At 44.6% G+C, this 23370-nt stretch overlaps 1 long non-coding RNA gene across 1 annotated transcript; it reads left to right on the forward strand.

The window, feature by feature from the left end:
* The first annotated feature begins 19406 nt into the window (after positions 1–19406).
* LOC140129035 (uncharacterized) lies at positions 19407–22441 on the forward strand. The gene is made up of 3 exons (XR_011855264.1): positions 19407–19648; positions 20114–20314; positions 21108–22441. It is a non-coding gene; the product is annotated as an uncharacterized lncRNA (long non-coding RNA).
* Positions 22442–23370: the final 929 nt, after the last annotated feature.

Genomic DNA, 23370 nt, shown 5'->3' on the forward strand with positions numbered 1-23370 from the left:
TCGTATATGCTTTTTGTGGGAAATGCATGCGATCGATAACCATACCCCGGTGTCTTGCATTTGAACAATACAAAACACCCGGGCCTGGTTAACAATTGTATGCGTTCCCTAGAAACTCATGTGCGATTGAGCCAAGGCCAGTCCCTTGTGTGCTAACGTCTCATTATGAACATAACGCTAGCGGAATGTGTGACCACGACCTAACGGTTGTAGTGGACACGGTGAAATAGCACCTTAGGGGCGAACTGTATTTACAACAATATTTGACTAAAAAGGTTTATTGAATTAGATGTGCTCCCAGATTTAAGAACATTTTGCTAAATTATACATTTTTACTTTGTGTAGTGGACTAGACCAAAATATAATATGTAGTACAGGATGAAGACAACCGTCTGCAGCTCCGGCTCGACTGTCCCTTTCTTTGAGTGGCCCCTCAATGTTATGGAATTGGGCGGAGGACATTGTCTTCATTAGAATGGGCCTCCCTGTGGTGCTGGAGTCCACTACTATAGTGGTTGGGGATTTCACCAGAACTTAGGCTGCGGTCACACGTTCCGAATTATGTTTTGTTCATAATTCGGCGCTAGCCCACAATCGTGGCCCAATCGTATATGCTTTTTTCGTGGGAAATGCATGCGATCGATAACCATACCCCGATGTCTTGCATTTGAACAATACAAAACACCCGGGCCTGGTTAACAATCGTATGCGTTCCCTAGAAACTCATGTGCGATTGAGCCAAGGCCAGTCCCTTGTGTGCTAACGTCTCATTATGAACATAACGCTAGCGGAACGTGTGACCACGACCTAACGGTTGTAGTGGACACGGTGAAATAGCACCTTAGGGGCGAACTGTATTTACAACAATATTTGACTAAAAAGGTTTATTGAATTAGATGTGCTCCCAGATTTAAGAACATTTTGCTAAATTATACATTTTTACTTTGTGTAGTGGACTAGACCAAAATATAATATGTAGTACAGGATGAAGACAAACGTCTGCAGCTCCGGCTCGACTGTCCCTTTCTTTGAGTGGCCCCTCAATGTTATGGAATTGGGCGGAGGACATTGTCTTCATTAGAATGGGCCTCCCTGTGGTGCTGGAGTCCACTACTATAGTGGTTGGGGATTTCACCAGAACTTAGGCTGCGGTCACACGTTCCGAATTATGTTTCGTTCATAATTCGGCGCTAGCCCACAATCGTGGCCCAATCGTATATGCTTTTCGTGGGAAATGCATGAGATCGATAACCATATCCCGGTGTCTTGCATTTGAACAATACAAAACACCCGGGCCTGGTTAACAATCGTATGCGTTCCCTAGAAACTCATGTGCGATTGAGCCAAGGCCAGTCCCTTGTGTGCTAACGTCTCATTATGAACATAACGCTAGCGGAACGTGTGACCACGACCTAACGGTTGTAGTGGACACGGTGAAATAGCACCTTAGGGGCGAACTGTATTTACAACAATATTTGACTAAAAAGGTTTATTGAATTAGATGTGCTCCCAGATTTAAGAACATTTTGCTAAATTATACATTTTTACTTTGTGTAGTGGACTAGACCAAAATATAATATGTAGTACAGGATGAAGACAAACGTCTGCAGCTCCGGCTCGACTGTCCCTTTCTTTGAGTGGCCCCTCAATGTTATGGAATTGGGCGGAGGACATTGTCTTCATTAGAATGGGCCTCCCTGTGGTGCTGGAGTCCACTACTATAGTGGTTGGGGATTTCACCAGAACTTAGGCTGCGGTCACACGTTCCGAATTATGTTTCGTTCATAATTCGGCGCTAGCCCACAATCGTGGCCCAATCGTATATGCTTTTCGTGGCAAATGCATGCGATCGATAACCATACCCCGGTGTCTTGCATTTGAACAATACAAAACACCCGGGCCTGGTTAACAATCGTATGCGTTCCCTAGAAACTCATGTGCGATTGAGCCAAGGCCAGTCCCTTGTGTGCTAACGTCTCATTATGAACATAACGCTAGCGGAACGTGTGACCACGACCTAACGGTTGTAGTGGACACGGTGAAATAGCACCTTAGGGGCGAACTGTATTTACAACAGTATTTGACTAAAAAGGTTTATTGAATTAGATGTGCTCCCAGATTTAAGAACATTTTGCTAAATTATACATTTTTACTTTGTGTAGTGGACTAGACCAAAATATAATATGTAGTACAGGATGAAGACAACCGTCTGCAGCTCCGGCTCGACTGCCCCTTTCTTTGAGTGGCCCCTCAATGTTATGGAATTGGGCGGAGGACATTGGGGGTCATTTACTAAGGGCCCGATTCGCGTTTTCCCGACGTGTTACCCGAATATTTCCGATTTGCGCCGCTTGTACATGAATTGCCCCGGGTTTTTGGCGCACGCGATCGGATTGTGGCGCATCGGGGCCGGCATGCGCGCGACAGAAATCGGGGGGGCGTGGCCGAACGAAAACCCGACGTATTCGGAAAAACCGCCGCATTTAAAAACCGAAAATGTGTCGCTTGGGGAGCGCTCACCTTCACCTTCTATGGGATGGTGCATTCCGGGGCGTTAAGGTTATTTTCGGCGCTGCAGCGCCACCTGGTGGACGGCGGAGGAACTACCATCTTAAATCCCAGCCGGACCCGAATCCTGTGCAGAGAACGCGCCGCTGGATCGCGAATGGGCCGGGTAAGTAAATGTGCCCCATTGTCTTCATTAGAATGGGCCTCCCTGTGGTGCTGGAGTCCACTACTATAGTGGTTGGGGATTTCACCAGAACTTAGGCTGCGGTCACACGTTCCGAATTATGTTTCGTTCATAATTCGGCGCTAGCACACAATCATGGCCCAATCGTATATGCTTTTTGTGGGAAATGCATGCGATCGATAACCATACCCCGGTGTCTTGCATTTGAACAATACAAAACACCCGGGCCTGGTTAACAATTGTATGCGTTCCCTAGAAACTCATGTGCGATTGAGCCAAGGCCAGTCCCTTGTGTGCTAATGTCTCATTATGAACATAACGCTAGCGGAATGTGTGACCACGACCTAACGGTTGTAGTGGACACGGTGAAATAGCACCTTAGGGGCGAACTGTATTTACAACAATATTTGACTAAAAAGGTTTATTGAATTAGATGTGCTCCCAGATTTAAGAACATTTTGCTAAATTATACATTTTTACTTTGTGCAGTGGACTAGACCAAAATATAATATGTAGTACAGGATGAAGACAACCGTCTGCAGCTCCGGCTCGACTGTCCCTTTCTTTGAGTGGCCCCTCAATGTTATGGAATTGGGCGGAGGACATTGTCTTCATTAGAATGGGCCTCCCTGTGGTGCTGGAGTCCACTACTATAGTGGTTGGGGATTTCACCAGAACTTAGGCTGCGGTCACACGTTCCGAATTATGTTTTGTTCATAATTCGGCGCTAGCCCACAATCGTGGCCCAATCGTATATGCTTTTTTCGTGGGAAATGCATGCGATCGATAACCATACCCCGATGTCTTGCATTTGAACAATACAAAACACCCGGGCCTGGTTAACAATCGTATGCGTTCCCTAGAAACTCATGTGCGATTGAGCCAAGGCCAGTCCCTTGTGTGCTAACGTCTCATTATGAACATAACGCTAGCGGAACGTGTGACCACGACCTAACGGTTGTAGTGGACACGGTGAAATAGCACCTTAGGGGCGAACTGTATTTACAACAATATTTGACTAAAAAGGTTTATTGAATTAGATGTGCTCCCAGATTTAAGAACATTTTGCTAAATTATACATTTTGACTTTGTGTAGTGGACTAGACCAAAATATAATATGTAGTACAGGATGAAGACAACCGTCTGCAGCTCCGGCTCGACTGTCCCTTTCTTTGAGTGGCCCCTCAATGTTATGGAATTGGGCGGAGGACATTGTCTTCATTAGAATGGGCCTCCCTGTGGTGCTGGAGTCCACTACTATAGTGGTTGGGGATTTCACCAGAACTTAGGCTGCGGTCACACGTTCCGAATTATGTTTCGTTCATAATTCGGCGCTAGCACACAATCATGGCCCAATCGTATATGCTTTTTGTGGGAAATGCATGCGATCGATAACCATACCCCGGTGTCTTGCATTTGAACAATACAAAACACCCGGGCCTGGTTAACAATTGTATGCGTTCCCTAGAAACTCATGTGCGATTGAGCCAAGGCCAGTCCCTTGTGTGCTAACGTCTCATTATGAACATAACGCTAGCGGAATGTGTGACCACGACCTAACGGTTGTAGTGGACACGGTGAAATAGCACCTTAGGGGCGAACTGTATTTACAACAATATTTGACTAAAAAGGTTTATTGAATTAGATGTGCTCCCAGATTTAAGAACATTTTGCTAAATTATACATTTTTACTTTGTGTAGTGGACTAGACCAAAATATAATATGTAGTACAGGATGAAGACAACCGTCTGCAGCTCCGGCTCGACTGTCCCTTTCTTTGAGTGGCCCCTCAATGTTATGGAATTGGGCGGAGGACATTGTCTTCATTAGAATGGGCCTCCCTGTGGTGCTGGAGTCCACTACTATAGTGGTTGGGGATTTCACCAGAACTTAGGCTGCGGTCACACGTTCCGAATTATGTTTTGTTCATAATTCGGCGCTAGCCCACAATCGTGGCCCAATCGTATATGCTTTTTTCGTGGGAAATGCATGCGATCGATAACCATACCCCGATGTCTTGCATTTGAACAATACAAAACACCCGGGCCTGGTTAACAATCGTATGCGTTCCCTAGAAACTCATGTGCGATTGAGCCAAGGCCAGTCCCTTGTGTGCTAACGTCTCATTATGAACATAACGCTAGCGGAACGTGTGACCACGACCTAACGGTTGTAGTGGACACGGTGAAATAGCACCTTAGGGGCGAACTGTATTTACAACAATATTTGACTAAAAAGGTTTATTGAATTAGATGTGCTCCCAGATTTAAGAACATTTTGCTAAATTATACATTTTTACTTTGTGTAGTGGACTAGACCAAAATATAATATGTAGTACAGGATGAAGACAAACGTCTGCAGCTCCGGCTCGACTGTCCCTTTCTTTGAGTGGCCCCTCAATGTTATGGAATTGGGCGGAGGACATTGTCTTCATTAGAATGGGCCTCCCTGTGGTGCTGGAGTCCACTACTATAGTGGTTGGGGATTTCACCAGAACTTAGGCTGCGGTCACACGTTCCGAATTATGTTTCGTTCATAATTCGGCGCTAGCCCACAATCGTGGCCCAATCGTATATGCTTTTCGTGGCAAATGCATGCGATCGATAACCATACCCCGGTGTCTTGCATTTGAACAATACAAAACACCCGGGCCTGGTTAACAATCGTATGCGTTCCCTAGAAACTCATGTGCGATTGAGCCAAGGCCAGTCCCTTGTGTGCTAACGTCTCATTATGAACATAACGCTAGCGGAACGTGTGACCACGACCTAACGGTTGTAGTGGACACGGTGAAATAGCAACTTAGGGGCGAACTGTATTTACAACAGTATTTGACTAAAAAGGTTTATTGAATTAGATGTGCTCCCAGATTTAAGAACATTTTGCTAAATTATACATTTTTACTTTGTGTAGTGGACTAGACCAAAATATAATATGTAGTACAGGATGAAGACAACCGTCTGCAGCTCCGGCTCGACTGCCCCTTTCTTTGAGTGGCCCCTCAATGTTATGGAATTGGGCGGAGGACATTGGGGGTCATTTACTAAGGGCCCGATTCGCGTTTTCCCGACGTGTTACCCGAATATTTCTGATTTGCGCCGCTTGTACATGAATTGCCCCGGGTTTTTGGCGCACGCGATCGGATTGTGGCGCATCGGGGCCGGCATGCGCGCGACAGAAATCGGGGGGGCGTGGCCGAACGAAAACCCGACGTATTCGGAAAAACCGCCGCATTTAAAAACCGAAAATGTGTCGCTTGGGGAGCGCTCACCTTCACCTTCTATGGGATGGTGCATTCCGGGGCGTTAAGGTTATTTTCGGCGCTGCAGCGCCACCTGGTGGACGGCGGAGGAACTACCATCTTAAATCCCAGCCGGACCCGAATCCTGTGCAGAGAACGCGCCGCTGGATCGCGAATGGGCCGGGTAAGTAAATGTGCCCCATTGTCTTCATTAGAATGGGCCTCCCTGTGGTGCTGGAGTCCACTACTATAGTGGTTGGGGATTTCACCAGAACTTAGGCTGCGGTCACACGTTCCGAATTATGTTTCGTTCATAATTCGGCGCTAGCACACAATCATGGCCCAATCGTATATGCTTTTTGTGGGAAATGCATGCGATCGATAACCATACCCCGGTGTCTTGCATTTGAACAATACAAAACACCCGGGCCTGGTTAACAATTGTATGCGTTCCCTAGAAACTCATGTGCGATTGAGCCAAGGCCAGTCCCTTGTGTGCTAATGTCTCATTATGAACATAACGCTAGCGGAATGTGTGACCACGACCTAACGGTTGTAGTGGACACGGTGAAATAGCACCTTAGGGGCGAACTGTATTTACAACAATATTTGACTAAAAAGGTTTATTGAATTAGATGTGCTCCCAGATTTAAGAACATTTTGCTAAATTATACATTTTTACTTTGTGCAGTGGACTAGACCAAAATATAATATGTAGTACAGGATGAAGACAACCGTCTGCAGCTCCGGCTCGACTGTCCCTTTCTTTGAGTGGCCCCTCAATGTTATGGAATTGGGCGGAGGACATTGTCTTCATTAGAATGGGCCTCCCTGTGGTGCTGGAGTCCACTACTATAGTGGTTGGGGATTTCACCAGAACTTAGGCTGCGGTCACACGTTCCGAATTATGTTTTGTTCATAATTCGGCGCTAGCCCACAATCGTGGCCCAATCGTATATGCTTTTTTCGTGGGAAATGCATGCGATCGATAACCATACCCCGATGTCTTGCATTTGAACAATACAAAACACCCGGGCCTGGTTAACAATCGTATGCGTTCCCTAGAAACTCATGTGCGATTGAGCCAAGGCCAGTCCCTTGTGTGCTAACGTCTCATTATGAACATAACGCTAGCGGAACGTGTGACCACGACCTAACGGTTGTAGTGGACACGGTGAAATAGCACCTTAGGGGCGAACTGTATTTACAACAATATTTGACTAAAAAGGTTTATTGAATTAGATGTGCTCCCAGATTTAAGAACATTTTGCTAAATTATACATTTTGACTTTGTGTAGTGGACTAGACCAAAATATAATATGTAGTACAGGATGAAGACAACCGTCTGCAGCTCCGGCTCGACTGTCCCTTTCTTTGAGTGGCCCCTCAATGTTATGGAATTGGGCGGAGGACATTGTCTTCATTAGAATGGGCCTCCCTGTGGTGCTGGAGTCCACTACTATAGTGGTTGGGGATTTCACCAGAACTTAGGCTGCCGTCACACGTTCCGAATTATGTTTCGTTCATAATTCGGCGCTAGCACACAATCATGGCCCAATCGTATATGCTTTTTGTGGGAAATGCATGCGATCGATAACCATACCCCGGTGTCTTGCATTTGAACAATACAAAACACCCGGGCCTGGTTAACAATTGTATGCGTTCCCTAGAAACTCATGTGCGATTGAGCCAAGGCCAGTCCCTTGTGTGCTAACGTCTCATTATGAACATAACGCTAGCGGAATGTGTGACCACGACCTAACGGTTGTAGTGGACACGGTGAAATAGCACCTTAGGGGCGAACTGTATTTACAACAATATTTGACTAAAAAGGTTTATTGAATTAGATGTGCTCCCAGATTTAAGAACATTTTGCTAAATTATACATTTTTACTTTGTGTAGTGGACTAGACCAAAATATAATATGTAGTACAGGATGAAGACAACCGTCTGCAGCTCCGGCTCGACTGTCCCTTTCTTTGAGTGGCCCCTCAATGTTATGGAATTGGGCGGAGGACATTGTCTTCATTAGAATGGGCCTCCCTGTGGTGCTGGAGTCCACTACTATAGTGGTTGGGGATTTCACCAGAACTTAGGCTGCGGTCACACGTTCCGAATTATGTTTTGTTCATAATTCGGCGCTAGCCCACAATCGTGGCCCAATCGTATATGCTTTTTTCGTGGGAAATGCATGCGATCGATAACCATACCCCGATGTCTTGCATTTGAACAATACAAAACACCCGGGCCTGGTTAACAATCGTATGCGTTCCCTAGAAACTCATGTGCGATTGAGCCAAGGCCAGTCCCTTGTGTGCTAACGTCTCATTATGAACATAACGCTAGCGGAACGTGTGACCACGACCTAACGGTTGTAGTGGACACGGTGAAATAGCACCTTAGGGGCGAACTGTATTTACAACAATATTTGACTAAAAAGGTTTATTGAATTAGATGTGCTCCCAGATTTAAGAACATTTTGCTAAATTATACATTTTGACTTTGTGTAGTGGACTAGACCAAAATATAATATGTAGTACAGGATGAAGACAACCGTCTGCAGCTCCGGCTCGACTGTCCCTTTCTTTGAGTGGCCCCTCAATGTTATGGAATTGGGCGGAGGACATTGTCTTCATTAGAATGGGCCTCCCTGTGGTGCTGGAGTCCACTACTATAGTGGTTGGGGATTTCACCAGAACTTAGGCTGCGGTCACACGTTCCGATTAATGTTTCGTTCATAATTCGGCGCTAGCCCACAATCGTGGCCCAATCGTATATGCTTTTCGTGGGAAATGCATGAGATCGATAACCATATCCCGGTGTCTTGCATTTGAACAATACAAAACACCCGGGCCTGGTTAACAATCGTATGCGTTCCCTAGAAACTCATGTGCGATTGAGCCAAGGCCAGTCCCTTGTGTGCTAACGTCTCATTATGAACATAACGCTAGCGGAACGTGTGACCACGACCTAACGGTTGTAGTGGACACGGTGAAATAGCACCTTAGGGGCGAACTGTATTTACAACAATATTTGACTAAAAAGGTTTATTGAATTAGATGTGCTCCCAGATTTAAGAACATTTTGCTAAATTATACATTTTTACTTTGTGTAGTGGACTAGACCAAAATATAATATGTAGTACAGGATGAAGACAAACGTCTGCAGCTCCGGCTCGACTGTCCCTTTCTTTGAGTGGCCCCTCAATGTTATGGAATTGGGCGGAGGACATTGTCTTCATTAGAATGGGCCTCCCTGTGGTGCTGGAGTCCACTACTATAGTGGTTGGGGATTTCACCAGAACTTAGGCTGCGGTCACACGTTCCGAATTATGTTTCGTTCATAATTCGGCGCTAGCCCACAATCGTGGCCCAATCGTATATGCTTTTCGTGGGAAATGCATGCGATCGATAACCATACCCCGGTGTCTTGCATTTGAACAATACAAAACACCCGGGCCTGGTTAACAATCGTATGCGTTCCCTAGAAACTCATGTGCGATTGAGCCAAGGCCAGTCCCTTGTGTGCTAACGTCTCATTATGAACATAACGCTAGCGGAACGTGTGACCACGACCTAACGGTTGTAGTGGACACGGTGAAATAGCACCTTAGGGGCGAACTGTATTTACAACAATATTTGACTAAAAAGGTTTATTGAATTAGATGTGCTCCCAGATTTAAGAACATTTTGCTAAATTATACATTTTTACTTTGTGTAGTGGACTAGACCAAAATATAATATGTAGTACAGGATGAAGACAACCGTCTGCAGCTCCGGCTCGACTGTCCCTTTCTTTGAGTGGCCCCTCAATGTTAAGGAATTGGGCGGAGGACATTGTCTTCATTAGAATGGGCCTCCCTGTGGTGCTGGAGTCCACTACTCTAGTGGTTGCGGATTTCACCAGAACGTACGGTTGTAGTGGACGCGGTGAAATACCACCTCAGGGGCAAACTGTATTTACAACAATATCTGACTAAAATGGTCATTTTGTTAATTGTATATATGAAGAAAAGAATGAAACCACCAGACTGATTGGCTTAGATGAAATTTGAACCACAAGTCTTAGTATGGACAGGGCCAGATTTGAGTGATGGTAATCTCTATACAATGCTGTGGGATATGTTGTTATCCTATAAATTAATTATATAACTTATAATCGACCTATGTTTGTAGGCGTTGGTCCTTGATGGTTACTGGCTTTTAAAATTACAAAATTGTTAAATAAATGAATATAAATTATGAAATAAAACTAAATTTTCCCTGTATTTCTTTTGAATCTGATATCATTTTTGTACACATTTTATACTTGAAATACTGCTGCACTCATTTCATTTGTTGAATGCAGGATTTGCAGGTCTCTACCGGGTCACTACCTCTTGGAGTAATCTTGGTTAGGTGAATCAGGACATAGTAGACAAGACATTATCAGTGATGGACATAATTAATATACCCAGTGCATAAGGTACATAGAGTGAATACAAAATTAACAAACACTTTTCCTCAAAACAGTATCTGATAGCTGCAAACATTCTTTATTCCCATAAAAAGTGGGAGGAATGGGACATTCCAATCATCACCATTACTAAACCACCTTTCTTCCACAACAATTAAAACTCTGATGTACATTTTCATCGGCATCCAGCTGGCCAGACATAGGGCAATAACTACACAAAAACCGTCCTCTTACCAGCTTCTACTAGCTCATAACATCTCCACACAACTTCCTGAAGCTAAATGCTTGAAGCAATAAACATTAAACATCATTATCTACATCTATTGCTACAAGCATACAGCTTCAGTCATGTTTAATGTTGTTGCTCATAATCCCCACTGTTGATGCCACCATCATTCCTCAGGTGCTTTGTACTATAGTGTGCCGTTGCATTGTTTAGTCTATGTGCGCATGCATACTCTCTTCGGCTCCCTCATTGAGGGTGCCGATGTGCATGTGCACAACACCCCATTCTGATCTTCCCCGCGCACTCGTCTTCCAGACACCTTTGGCACATGCGCCACATTTCCCGAGTCTGTCGCCCCAGTGCCTAGCTGCTGGCGTTATCCACACACGAGCCTTCACATCAACACTATCCATGTAAAGTCATGCTAGCTCTCTATTATTTATATCATATCATTATCCTTGGATTCGTATTAATTGTTTCTCCACCTAATTGGTTAGGCTGTTTTTTAACCACTCCCTTGTCAATCCAATAAGCTGGGCTATTTGTCCATGTTATAGTTAGAAGAAGGGAGTATTCCCAAAACACTTTTGGACTTACCGTATTTTCCGGGCTATTAGGGGCACCGGACTATAAGGCGCATTAGTAGTCAGCGCCTTATATATGGAATAATTCCATATATAAGGCGCACCGGACTATAAGGCGCAGGTACCGGGGGCGTGGCGGAGGTCCGGGGGCGTGGCGGAAAACGGAGCGGAGACCGGCAAGAGGTGAGCGGTCTCTGGGGAAGGGGGGCGGTTCAGGTGGAGGAGGGCAGCGGACCCTACTTACATAGGTCCCCGCTACCGGAGACAGCAGATCTCCAGCGGGAACTGCAGACCGACACGGCACGGACAACAGGCGCCATAGCGCGAACCAACTTCTGCCGCGACGGTCTGCAGTTCCCCCTGGAGATCTGCTGTCTCCGGTAGCGGGGACCTATGTAAGTAGGGTCCGCTGCCCTCCTCCACCTGAACCGCCCCCCTTCCCCAGAGACCGCTCACCTCTTGCCGGGTCGGTCTCCGCTCCGTTTTCCTGCCACGCCCCCGGACCTCCGCCACGCCATGTAAGTAGGGTCCGCTACCCTCCTCCATACATAGGGCGCACCAGACTATAAGGCGCACTTTGGATTTCCAAGGAAATCCTAGGTTTTTATGTGCGCCTTATAGTCCGGAAAATACGGTATATAATCTTGCATCTATTTCCATACATGGTAGTATTATGAAATAGTATCATTGTATATTCATTTATCTGTTTTTGTTTGTTTATTATTTTATCCTCAATAAATGTCCATTGCCTTATGTACTAGTGTGAGTAAAATCAGTTAAGTTTTTTGCCTGTCTGGTGTAGACACTCTACTGTGCAAGGCCGTTTAGTGCCCCAACCTATAGCCCCCTGTTTTTTACGCTCTTTGCCAGCACCTACAGAAGGTCTGGAGACCAAACTCCCAGTTCCTCTCCACAACCTGACACTTCTGATAAATCTCCCCCACTGCCTTCACCTTCAATGACAAATGGTATGTCCAGATAAATGGACGCTCCAGTAGCAGGTGCTTTTACCAACCTCTTTGTTGGCTGCTTTGGATGAGGAACTTGTTTTTTCATTGTCTAATTTCTTAAGTGTATACGGACATATTTTAGATACATGGATGACGTGTTTCTGGTGTGGAGGGGAACAGAAAAGTATTTTTTAAATTTTGTAATGTTCTTAAATGTAACCAATCAATATACTGTATATACTCGAGTATAAGCCGAGCTTTTCAGCACAAATTTTGCGGTGAAAATTTCCCACTCCGCTTATACTCGGGTATATAAAAAAATTAAACTGAGTACTTACCATTCTGACGCCCCGGGCGGCTCCTTTTCTATCATCATGCACCGGCTGCAGGTCCACGACAGCTCCGTGTGCACTGTTATGTCACTGCACTGAGCTGTTGTGGACCTGCAAGCGGCACAATTGAAGAAAGGCTATACACTACAGGGGGCTGGCTGGCTATACACTACAAGGGCTGGCAGGCTATACACTACAGGGGGCAGGTTATATACTACACGGGGCTGGCAGGTTTTATTCAACAGTGGGCTGGCAGGGGGTGGCAGGCTATATAGTACAGGGGGCTGGCAGGCTATATAGTACAGGGGGCTGGCTGGCTATATACTACAGGGGGCAGGCAGGCTATATACTAGAGAGGGCTGTCAGGCCATATACTACAGGGGGCTGTCAAGCCATATACTACAGGGGGCTGGCAAGCTGTATACTACAGGGGGCTGGCAGGCTACATACTGGGGGGGAGGGCTGTGACAAATGCATTTCCCACCCTCGGCTTATACTCGAGTCAATAGGTTTTCCCAGTTTTGGTGGTAAAATTAGGTGCCTTGGTTTATACTCGGGTCGACCTATATTCAAGGATATACAGTAATATGTTTTTTACAGCATAATTTGGAGGTTCTGTTTTGGAATTCCTTGATGTGTTGTTAACAGTGGAAACAAATGAAAATTAAGATTTAATGCTTTAGAAAATCTATTGCATCCAACACATGACTTCATTACCGGAGTTTGAACATACTAAAAAAGGGAAATCAACTTAGCCAATTTTTACCATTTTGGGGCTTAATAATTATAACACCACTGTGCTCAAGCAAAGGGGTTATCCTATGTTGGTTTTGGAGGATGCACAAAGGAAAGTGTTAAATGTACCGTATATACTGTAGTATAAGTTGACCCCAGTATAAGCCGAGGTGCCTAATTTTAACACAAATAACTGGGAAAAGCTATTCTTTCAAGTATAAGCCTGATACTACAGGCCTCATAGCGGCTTCTATGGCTGCTACCCATGTAGTTATGCCCCTGGTGGCCCCTATAGGTGATGTATTATCAGGTACATTTCTGTTCATCTAATATGGATCCGTTCCTATTACTTTCCAGATTCCTGGAATCCAAATTCCATTGGCCGTCAGCCCATAATAGCTTATTGGTTAAACACGTGTGTCTAAAAAACTGGACCATACTGGATGAGGTCAGAGGGATAATGGGGTCATATAACAAAAGTGACAAATGGAAGACTTCAGTTCCATGTCCTAGTTGAATCTGAAAGGATCCATTAAATTCAATAGACTTCTTTGAATTCATTTTGATAGGTCCACTTTGTGGAATCCAAGAACTCTGTTGTTACACTCATTTACAGTTGTTGTTACAGTTCATTCCACCATGTTTAGTCCATGGGCTCTGATGATGTTGTGTCTTCCCCGCTTTCAGTTCATAAACCTCCTTGATCCCACCTTTGGTCCATGAATTTTGTTCAGTCGACTTTGTTGAGTTCTTACACTTAGTATAACCCACCTTGGGTCCATACACTTTAGTGACCCCAACTTAAGTTCATGAATTATGTTGAGTACACTTTGTTGAGTTCATTGGCCTTGTTGACCCCCAAATTGTGTTGAGTGCACGATTTGAGCTTGTTAACCTGTTGATCCCACATTGGGGCCACAGACTTTGTTGACCCACAACTCTCTATGCCTCACCTTGAGTCCATGAATTATGTTTAGTACACCACGTTTCGTCCATGGGCCTGGTTGAACTCTACCTTGTGTTTATCAACACTGTTAAATCCAATGTTTGAGTTTGTGAACTGATTGACCTCACATTGGGGCCACAGACTAAGTTGGCCCTCAACTCTATGCCACATATTTTGTTAACCCAACTCTGAGTTCACTTTGTTGAGTTCATTGAATTTGTTGAGTCCATATGCCTTGATATGTTATTGTGTTGCTCATTTTAAGTGCAGAGGAACCACTTTCAAGCCTAGGGTGTCATATTAGATGATAACTTCCGGGTCCTCCTGTTTCCTCCCACACTCCATAACATACTGGTAGGTTGATTAGACTGTGAGCCCCATTGGTGACAGGGACCAATTTGACAAGCTCTGTGCAGCGCTGCGTAATTTGTGTACGCTATATAAATAAAGGAATTATTATTTTTATTATTATTATTAGAGGAGAGAGACACAGGCAAAGGATGGAGCTAAATAGTCAGTTTCTATGTAACCCTAAGTGCTTTCTTTATATCAGTACAGGTTAGTAGTTCATTATAACATCCTACACCATCCAGCTCATGCTTCTGAGTGAGGAAAAGTTATAGAGCAGATAATCCTCCACTTTCTGTGTGCAGTGTATGGGAGACATTTTAGCAGCCAGTCTCCAGCCACAAGTTCTGAGATTAAGTCATAGAGCGCCACATGCAAATATAAGTCATATGTTGGTTGGAAATGTAGTTATCTTTCATGTACACATGTTGGAATACTGATTTAGTAGAAAAATATTGCATCATTTAACTAATAGAATAGAATGCTTTATTTTCCCCATAGGGGAAACAAATTGTGTGACAACAATACCATCCGCATGACAATAAAATAATAGAAGCACTCAGAAAATACAGTCCGTTGTATTCATGAGGGTTAAAGGACCAGTCTCTGCAATATGCAGTTAAGAAGTGAATGACATATGTGGGGCAGCTACTGTATTATTAATTGGTGGGGGCCACAGGAAGGAAGTGTGAGGGGTCACACCCTATTGTTTTGGGCTGGATAACAAAACAAATTGGCTGGAGGTTAGGTGATGTTTGTCTGTAGCCAGCAGTGTTATAGGGGTGTCCGTAGATGGCAGTGATATGGGGGTCTCTGTAGCCGGCAGTGTTAAAGGGGTTTCTGTAGATGGAAGTGTTATAGGGGTGTCTGTAGCCGGCAGTGTTATAGGGGTGTCTGTAGATGGCAGTGTTATGGGGTGTCTGTAGATGGCAGTGTTATTGGGGTGTCTGTAGATGGCAGTGTTATTGGGGTGTCTGTAGATGGCAGTGTTATTGGGGTGTCTGTAGCCGTCAATGTTGTAGCGGTGTCTGTAGCTGGCAGTGTTATAGGAGTGTCTGTAGCCGTCAATGTTATAGGGGTGTCTGTAGCCGGCAGTGTTATAGGGGTGTCCCTATCACACACCCCCAATCACTCCCTGGTCATGCCCCAAAATTTTACCATATTATATTAATAAAAATCATCTTCTCAATAATAAATTTTTTTTAACCTGAGTGGGATTTGAACTTGGAACCTGTAGAGTCCATATGCCTTAAAGGAAACCTACCACTTGAAGTGGCAGGTGTAAGAAGGAAATACTGAGCACCAGCTCAGGGTGAGCTGGTGCCGGAGCTTATTTTTGTTAGTGTTTTAAACCGCTGTATCGCGGTTTAAAACACTTTTTAAACTTTATAGCCGAAGCTGCTTCGGCGCAGGGCATTAAGTCTGTGTCACATGTGTAGGATATCGGGGGCATGATCTTAGTGAATCGCGGCAGACTGCATTATCGACGGACAATGCACTTTCGGGGAACTCCATGGAACAGGTAAGTAAATGTGCCCCACAGTGTACTCAGCACACTGTGGCTGTGTATAACACAAGCCAGTTCTCAGTCGCCATATACAGTTGTCTACATGAGGCCTTATAGAACTGATGTTTTATTGGTGTAAAAGACTGTGTTCCTTGGTAATATATTAGGGTTAGTTGTATGAGTAGTTGGAGTAATAGTTGAGGCTTTGAATACTTTAGTAGCGTTTCCTCCATACTTGGTTTCAGAGGACGCTAATTTTTTTTGGACCAAAGAACTTTTTTCCCTTCCTTCTTCTTGGCAGTGTTATCACTGTCACAGTCTCAGGGGGAATAGTCCCTTAGGACTAAGTAAGTGGACTCCCTTGACCACCGCGGAAGATAACAAACTTAGCCACACGGGTGCGACTAGGCCCACGGTGACAGCCAAGGTAGGGACCACGGGAAGGCGGGCAGGCAGGACCAGGGGAAGGCAGGCAGGCAGGACCAGGGGAAGGCAGGCAGGCAGGACCAGGGGAAGGCGGGGGACTGCGGGAGTACAGACTCTCTACATCTATGGAGATGAGGTGAAAGCTGTCTTGCCATGCCAAGTCCTTAATGGCCATTAAAAAAGAGGTGGTGTCTTTTAAGTAAGATGGATTATCAGCCAACAGGGGACATAAAAGCCAATCTATGTATTGGGAAATGGGTTCTGTGATTGAGCCCATGCCGGCCACAATTGGGCGGCTGGTGGGTTATGGAGGGTTTTAAGTATTTTTGGGAGAAAATACCAGACAGGGTATGTGGGGCTTTTTGGAAAAAGGCATTCAGCTATCTTTTTTGAGAGAATACCATTCTCAACATTAATGGGCACATTTACTTACCTGGCATAGAAGTTCACCTGAAGTGCATTCTTCTGAAAATAATGCAGTGTGGCGGGATTTAAAAAGATTGTGTGCTCGATTTGCTGAATGTGTCGCTTCCCCGATCAGGTCCACTGGAGTCCATCATCTTCCTCCCGGTCTATGTTAATGCATGGCTTTCGACACAATTTTTAAGTTAAATCCCATGGTTTGTCCGATCGTCGGATCTTCCAAATCTGTCAGATCGTCCAGTGGCCCGCCCCCCGTTTTGTGTCTCATGAACACAAAAACACATGAAAGCCGGCGCGATTGCAACTAAATCCGATTGTGTGCGACACAATCGCCTGCTAAATACCAGTCCCAGTGGCGTGATTCCCAAAAACTTTGGAAAACCCAATGGAAATACGGCCACGTGACCCTTAGTAAATAAGCCCCTATGTCTCAATAGTGTCTGTAAACGTGCTGAAAATTTTCAGTAGGGTTACGGTCTAAACATTCCCACCCTTGTTGGCCGGTGCGCCTTGAGGAATCTGTAACTGATGATAGCATCTCACTAATGACTATATACTAGTGGTAAGTATACTGGAATTAACATATATCAAACAAAAACAACCAGGCCAGTGTCATGTACCAAATACAATGCAAAGCAGATACAATCAAAGAATTTTATTGGTGTACATTAAAAACACCTAAACACACGGCACACCCCTGTGTGCCCCTCAGACTCACTGTGGAAATAACACAGTGTTGCAGATTTACTTACCCGGTCCAGTCGCGATCCTGTGGTGCGTTGAAAGACGAGTCGGGTCAAGCTTGTGCGCCCGAGTTCCTGCATCCGTCGCTTCTGCGCCGAGGTCCACCGGAGTTCACCTGCTCCTTCCTTGTATGTGAGTGCGTGTCTTGCGACACAATTCTTTTTTTAAATTCTGAGATTTGTCAGTCGGGTTGCCTGATGGCCACGCCCCCCGATTTCTGTCGCATGCATGCCGGCGCAGATGCGCCAAGAATCCAGGGCAATTCTGCGCACATCGGAAAAATTTGGGAAACCCAACAGACTTGCGGTCCCGCGGACCCTTAGTAAATGAGCCCCACACTGCCTAACAATATGGCTATATGACGATATGGACAAAGTGCAGATAAAGTGCCAAAAGTAGCTCTGACTGCAAGTCAGCAATACCCAAAATTAGTAATAACATGAAATCAGCCAAAGCCAAATTGTGTATAAATGTAAAGCGTCACCCAAGCCAATGAGTTGTGAGGAAAATGGCCTCCCCCCCTGAAATCCTCAACCGAAACTAGAACATTATCGGCATTGGTAACTTCAGTATCCTGCATCAAACCCCATAGATGGTAGTTGGAGGACTGAAACCCAGATAACCTATGGTACTCAGGATTTCCGCAGATCTCCGCTCTCTATTGGGTATACGTTTATCATGAAAAAATCTGTGCAGATTCAATTTACGTGATGCTTTAAACATGTCTATTTCAAAGTTCGTGAGATGAAACGTACTGGACATAGCATAATTCAAGCCTTTTGCCAGTAAAGACAATACATCAGCGTCAAGGGGAGTATTAGTAAGGTTGACCACAGTTCGATTAGTACACATGTCCCCTGCGTTTCCTACCACCAGGAAACCTGCTTCCGTTTCATACTTCATTTTCTTCTTCGACCTCCTTGACCTGCCCCACCGTGTGCCTCTCCTAAAGGGGCTGGAGCTTCAGAAGTGTTGGAAACTTCTTTAGCGTTGGCTCCCGCCTCGTCCGAAAGGCTAGTCCAAAAGTCTGTATTGGTCTTTCTCTTAGCTGATCTCTTGCATCCTTCTCCTCTCCTTTTATTATTAAGGCCATTCTGTGCTTGCCAATCAGAGATGTGGCGTTCATCAAAGTCTTGTTTATCCCGCAAGAATCTGTCTGTCTTTCTGTTTTTCACTTCCATCTGGGTCAGCAACAATTTTTTCTTTAACTTTTTAAAGAACACCTGAGATTGACTATCTGAAAGGCATGATCTAAATAAAATTTTAGCCTTGCAAAGCTCAGTGGTAACCACCTCGTATTTTTTTCTATTCCTGGCTAACACCAATTGCATGACATCAATGGAATGTCGTAGATGCCGTTTTCTCCACTCCTCGATGAATAATGGGTCATTTTTATATTGTTCTGGTTCTTTATAAACACGCAAACCCCTGGGAACAGGTCCATTATCGGCCGCATGACATGCGCGGCCGTCTGTTGGAGGTACCTGGGACCCTGTCAGACCTCCATTCTCGTGATCTGTGGGGATCTCATTACTGAGACCCCCACCGATCAGCATGTTAGGCCCTATCCTGTAGATAGGGCCTAACTTGCTTGATGTGAAAACCCCTTTAACAGAAATGCCTTTATTTTGATATTTTTTATCACTAAATGCTTCACTGAAAAGCTTCATATTAAAATAACTGGTAGCATTTGAAGATTATGAAGTCACAATCACCTAGAACCAACCAATCAGAAGCAAGATTATGCAGCCACATTCTACTGATATTGACCAATGAGGAGCCGGATAATGAAGTCACAATCCCCTTGAACTAACCAATCAGGAGCAAGATAGAGCAGCCCCGCCCACTGGCTATAAAAGCCAGTGCACACAAGCAGCAGATTCAGTCCAGCCAGTGGTGTTAAAGCTTGAAGACCCGATGACCCGATGACCCGATGACCCGATGACCTGATGACCCGAAGTCCAGAAGATGTCTAGTGGAGCAACAGAAAGGGACAGAGAAGACATCAGCTAAAAAGCGAAAATACTTCAGACTCAGAGGTCAGTGATAATTTTTTGTCTTTGTAAAGAAGCTTTTTCTGTTCTTAGGAAGCCATTAGAAGAAGGGATTATAGTGGGACACTGCTGCTACATATGTGGGACAGGACACAGCTCAGCTGCTACTGGTGGAGAAATGGGTAAGAACGCAGTCTCTTTGCCATAGGTGTTGATAGGGTAGGGATAATGTCCTGGTGTCTGTATGGCCTGTTGGTTAGGTGTACAATCCCGGTAAAGCCGACATAGGACTGGGCTTTTGAAGGTACCAGACTACAAACTTTAACATAAATGACTGTATTTTGATGTTATTTACCACTAAATGCTTCACTGACAAGCTTGATATAGAAAATAACCGTGCAGCAGACATATCCCCTCTGTAGTCAATGCGGGAGATTTATCAAAAGTGTTCTAGAACTGTTCTAGTTGCCTATGACAACCAATCAGAACTCAGTTTTCATTTTCTTACAGCTTTTTATAAAATAAAATATTAGCCAAATTCAACTGATGTTGCCCAGTCTGAAGCAAGATTATGAGGTCACAATCACCTGGAACCAACCAATCAGACATAAGATTATGCAGCCACTGATATTGGCCAGTGAAGAGCAAAATGATGAAGTCACAATCACTTGGAACCAACCAATGAGGAACAAGATAGACCAGTGAGATGCAGTGAGTATTTTGATACTGACCTGTATGTTAGGACATCTATGCTCATTGGTTACAACTTCCACATTACAGCAGCACTAGCAGCTATACAGACTCATCTCGACGTGACCCTGTACAGCACCTATAAAGGGAAATTTGGTGCACTCTTTCACCCATCTATAAAGATCTATGGAGAGTTTAGTGTAAAACACTCAGGTGGGATGTCCAGTTGCAGTCCAGCAATTAGTGGGAAATTGTGAGTGTAAATGGTGGGAGGTAATGGTAATGCTCATGTAGTAATAATACCTTCTAAGGCTACATTCACATGAACGTATGGGGGACGTATATACGGTGCATATATACGTCCCCCATACACTTCTATGGGCTCATGGCCCTTTACGGGAGTGGTACAGTGCAGCACATGTGCAGCACCGTACCGCTCCGTAGCCCGTAGAATGATAGGACATGTCCTATCTTTTTATGTAATATGGCCCCGTGCGCTGTATATTCCTATGGAGAGGAACAGGGGTGAGCTGCGCTCATCCCCTGCTCCTCTCCGCAGCGCCGATGTAGTACGGCGAGCATACATTGTGTGAATGTAGCCTTAGGATGTATTTACACAAACATCCAGTGACCCCTTCCCTCTCCACAGCAATGCATGGCTTATGAGCTGTAACACTGGGAAAGATGGGACATGTCCTTTCTTTTTCCTGTGTATGGAACAGTGCGGTGCTGCAAGTGTGGGAGGGGGTTTGCCCAAAACGCATATATGTTTCCCATGAAACGCAAAAGTTTAGATCTTATAATTCATTCACAGATATTTGCCGTTGCCCTGTGCTACAATATGCTGTAAAGTATGAAAGAAGAGTTTCCAGAATCCTCCCATGTGAAGAAAGCTACTTATATCACTGAAACCATACATGATCTTCTAGACTACACTCATCGCTGAAGACCTGCACTACATCTTCAAGAGTTCCCTCATCACTGAAGACCTGCCCTGCACAAGACCTTCAAGACTCCCTTCATCACAGAAGACCTGCACAAAGACCTTCAAGACTCCCCTCATCACTGAAGACCTACCTGCACAAGACCTTCAAGACTCCCCTCATCACTGAAGACCTGCAAACCTCTCAACGTGATCCTCAGACAGAGTTCTACACTCTTGAAGTCGGACTCATGAGCCTCTGCAATGGACACAAAGGAAACGAAGGACTCAAATTGTGCAGTAATGCTTCTCCACTCAATGGTGATGAAAGCAAAAGACATAAGTATTTATTAGAGATTACCCTACTTAAATTATGCCCTTTTAGCAAGGTGTCCTCAGCTGCTGGTTGTGCCATCTCCTCCTTGAGAATGATCTGAAACCCATATTCATCAGAACCACAGTGTGTGGCATTTAAAAGTGGGATATGCCCACACTGTGCTTTAGTTATTTCCCTGACAAAGTTTTACAGTTTCCCTTCTCCTTTTTCACCTCACATCAACATTCACTAGATGATGGTGTCTGGTTTGAAAAAAAAGATGGAAAAGCAGGGAAAGGCCAAAGAGAGTTGGGCTTCAGGTGTATTCAGGATGGAGGTGGCAGAGCTCTTGCACCTGAGAATCGCTCTATATATTGTTAGTTTTGTAGATTACCTGGTGGATCTGGTACATGTTCAATGGTTTTATTTGACAACATTCTTACATAGCAGATAAATTGTTATTTAAAGAAGTTTTCCAGATCTGAACATTAATAACCTTACATATGATGAATAGGCCATCAATGTCTACTTGTTGGGGGTCAAAAACATATCACTGCACTGATAGTGCCGGACCCCAAAAAATTGCTTTTATTCCAACAAAACAAAGGTCATCAATGTTTATTTCAGGAAATACATCTTACAGGGGAGTAAACCAAAAATTTAAGATGTATTTACAAAGATGACTAAAATGTTAATTTAGCTAAGTCCACATGTTTAGAAACGTTATGCTAGATAATTAGTTCTTACATTGAGTAATGTACTATACAAAAATATAATCTGTAGTACAGGATGAAGACAACCGTCTGCAGCTCCGGCTCGACTGCCCCTTTCTTTGAGTGGCCCCTCAATGTTATGGAATTGGGCGGAGGACATTGTCTTCATTAGAATGGGCCTCCCTGTGGTGCTGGAGTCCACTACTATAGTGGTTGGGGATTTCACCAGAACTTAGGCTGCGGTCACACGTTCCGAATTATGTTTCGTTCATAATTCGGCGCTAGCACACAATCATGGCCCAATCGTATATGCTTTTTGTGGGAAATGCATGCGATCGATAACCATACCCCGGTGTCTTGCATTTGAACAATACAAAACACCCGGGCCTGGTTAACAATCGTATGCGTTCCCTAGAAACTCATGTGCGATTGAGCCAAGGCCAGTCCCTTGTGTGCTAACGTCTCATTATGAACATAACGCTAGCGGAACGTGTGACCACGACCTAGCGGTTGTAGTGGACACGGTGAAATAACACATTAGGGGCGAACTGTATTTACAACAATATTTGACTAAAAAGGTTTATTGAATTAGATGTGCTCCCAGATTTAAGAACATTTTGCTAAATTATACATTTTTACTTTGTGTAGTGGACTAGACCAAAATATAATATGTAGTACAGGATGAAGACAACCGTCTGCAGCTCCGGCTCGACTGTCCCTTTCTTTGAGTGGCCCCTCAATGTTATGGAATTGGGCGGAGGACATTGTCTTCATTAGAATGGGCCTCCCTGTGGTGCTGGAGTCCACTACTATAGTGGTTGGGGATTTCACCAGAACTTAGGCTGCGGTCACACGTTCCGAATTATGTTTCGTTCATTATTCGGCGCTAGCCCACAATCGTGGCCCAATCGTATATGCTTTTCGTGGGAAATGCATGCGATCGATAACCATACCCCGGTGTCTTGCATTTGAACAATACAAAACACCCGGGCCTGGTTAACAATTGTATGCGTTCCCTAGAAACTCATGTGCGATTGAGCCAAGGCCAGTCCCTTGTGTGCTAACGTCTCATTATGAACATAACGCTAGCGGAACGTGTGACCACGACCTAACGGTTGTAGTGGAC

Source organism: Engystomops pustulosus, chromosome 4 (assembly GCF_040894005.1).
Source record: "Engystomops pustulosus chromosome 4, aEngPut4.maternal, whole genome shotgun sequence".
NCBI lineage: Eukaryota > Metazoa > Chordata > Amphibia > Anura > Leptodactylidae > Engystomops > Engystomops pustulosus.